This window comes from Electrona antarctica, assembly GCF_951216825.1.
Source record: "Electrona antarctica genome assembly, chromosome: 19".
Lineage (NCBI taxonomy): Eukaryota > Metazoa > Chordata > Actinopteri > Myctophiformes > Myctophidae > Electrona > Electrona antarctica.
This window is the reverse complement of record NC_136800.1, coordinates 8,744,594-8,747,534: the sequence shown is the minus strand read 5'-3', so window position 1 is coordinate 8,747,534 and position 2,941 is coordinate 8,744,594. Positions and strand designations below refer to the sequence as shown.

Sequence of the window (2,941 nt, the reverse complement as noted above, 5' to 3'; positions counted from 1 at the left end):
TATGAATCGCGCCTTAGACCAGGGGCGAGCGTGTTTTGTGGAGAACGTTCTTGTATTCAGGACAGGAATATACAGTAGTACAGAAATGACACTACTGTATATACTAGGGTATGCGCGCAACATCATCATCATACCCGGAAGTTATGCAGGAACGTATACTGAGTGGTGAAAAACTACTTTCTGGCCTTGACATCCCATACATCCAAACACAAAAGTCCTATGCCACAAAAATGTGGAACACCATGCCAACAGTCATAAAGGAATGTGAATCCCTACTCTCCTTCAAAAGCGCTCTCAAAACTGGCCCCGGTAAAAATGTGTCAAAGTCCCCCGCCTCCCCACTGTACATTTGTATGTCACTAAATGTTCTGATGAATTGAAAATGGAGGGCCGCAGTCACCCCAATGTAACAAGCCAATCCTCTTAGCAGTATTTGACCCATGTTTTCCTCAAACTGTGCTTACTATACATACTGTTAATAATAATTTCAATCAATCAATCAATCCAACAAATAAATCAATCAATCAATCCAGTGATTTAAGGGTTGAGACAATTCTTGTTTCATGAGGTCATGGGGTTCTATAGCCTCATTAGCCTGATCATATTTTATCTGTTCATTTTGTAAAACACACATGCTCATGCATACACACACACAAGTGCACACATGCACGCTTGTGCAGTGCGCAAGTTTCCACCCACCTACACGCATGTGGCAATAACACACACAGGCACATAAGATGAGTCGAATGATGAAATGTAGATTGTAGAGGGAGGGAGACTGCAGGGGGGAGTGGCTTTTCATAATCATCATCATCATCATTATTCCACCAACAAGAGCATAAGTATCAGACAGAGAGAAACAGACAGATACAACTTAGCAGGTATAGACTGACAGACTACAACCATACTAATAATACTAATAATACTCATCATCATCTTGACTATGAGGGTGAAGAAGATACCAGTTATAGTGGCATGCATGCTGCTGTTTTCAACTGTTGATGTCCTGGTACAGAGCTGGAGTCAAGGTCAAGGTCAAGGTAAACTTTATTGTCCACAAGGGAAATTTGTCTTGGGCTTTCACCCCAGCTACAGCCACACATAAAACATCAATGACAAACAAAAATACATTACAAGCGTACGTTTGTTTCTATTTCAACAAGGCAATTCAATGGGTTTTACTTTTTACACAAAACAATAGGAAACAACATTATAAAAGGACATTTGAATTCAGCAAAAAGGAAGAAGTACAGACGAGTTAGGCAATTCTACTGCCTCATCTGCCCTGGTTTTAATCACGACATAATTAATTTGTCGTTGCTATTTATTTTTGTTGTTATTCCTATGCCTGCATGTGTGTCTCATGTGTCTCTTTCTCACGCTGTCTTTCTTTTCCAGGTCCTGTGGAGTGCTGCTTCAGATTTCGCGCCGCACGCCTGCCTCGTGTGCTCGTGGTGGCATACGAGCACACAAACCTTCACTGTGCTAGCTGGGGCGTTGTGTGAGTATTGATCTACTTGATCTTCTTTCCCCTTCCCCTCTTGTCCCCCCTTTCTTTTCTATGGAAACAACGATACGATGGGAACTATGCACAAAAACTAATTTCACCCACTTGAAAATCTGTGATGGGACAATGAAGCTGATTCTGATTCTATTGGTGCAGTTAAACTAATCTCACTTTCAGAGCACTGCTTTCACACAAGAGTCAATATAGACTGCCCAAAAGGAAGCACGCACATCTCAGAATATCTCAATAAAGTTTCCTGGGAGCTGATATACAGTGTGCGGACAACCCTTCTTTCTCATTGTCAATATAGACTGCCAACATGTCAAACCAGCATGTCATCTACCAGTTAATGTGGAATATAAGGGACATATTTTGGATGACGAATGACATTATATTGGCCAATAATATGGATACATGTTGTTTTCCATTTCTCAAAGATAAATAAGGGAGTCTTACAATATGGCGTACAATATGGCGTACAATATGGCGTCTCTACTTTGGGTCTTTTTATTTTTATTTTAAAAGTTAAAATAATAACAAAATAGGGCTTAAGTGGTTAAACGTGTATTCATTTAGGCCAATTTTACAACAACAAAAATCAGCAGTAGGCCTACAATACTGTACATAATTACCTGTGCTTACATCTTTACACTCTTGTGACCCAGTGAGGAATTAAACAAAATGTAAAATACCTGAAATGACAGTTATTGAATGATCTATCGACAGTCTGACCAGTTGGCTGTTTTTAGATGACTAGGCGACTACAATCTAAAATGCAACACCTTAAGATGAAAATCTTCTCACTATCTCTGTCTGTTCTAGATTCAAAATGAAGAATGGTGCAATGATCTGTGCAGACCCAGCTCAGAAATGGGTCCAGTCTATGATTACCTATATGGACGATAATGGACATGAACGGAACCACTACCCCATTCACTATAACCTGGAGCCAGGTCTGGAAACATTCATTTGACTCTCTCCATTATTATTGTTTTTTCTAACGTTTTATTTTCAATTTTTCACAAAATACAGATCCCCCCCACAACCCATCCCCCTCACCACATACAAACCCACACACATAAAAGACAGCACAGTTAAAGCATAATTCAAATAAAGATAAAATAAAATACAAAAGAATAATGAAACAAGAGACATTAAGACATCAATTAAGTAGTTTCTAGAAGCAGCTAGTAGATCTAGACTATAGATCGCTGTAAATAACTAACCTATAACATATCTGATACAGGTAAGGACAATATCTTTCCATACAATTCAAATAGGTTGCCAAATCTTCAAAAATAATTCAAACCCTTTCAAATTTTACTCTCTCCGTATTCTAGCCAGTTGAGCAGTCTTTGTGATTAACGTTAACGATCCTAACATTCATGCTGTTACCATCTTGGTCCAATATCGAGGTCCACCGCGCCTGCTCGG

General features: G+C 39.3%; 1 long non-coding RNA gene across 1 annotated transcript; it reads left to right on the top strand.

The window, feature by feature from the left end:
• The first annotated feature begins 927 nt into the window (after window positions 1–927).
• On the top strand, window positions 928–2,461 carry LOC306912389. The gene is made up of 3 exons (XR_013788370.1): window positions 928–1,040; window positions 1,399–1,501; window positions 2,330–2,461. It is a non-coding gene; the product is annotated as an uncharacterized lncRNA (long non-coding RNA).
• Window positions 2,462–2,941: the final 480 nt, after the last annotated feature.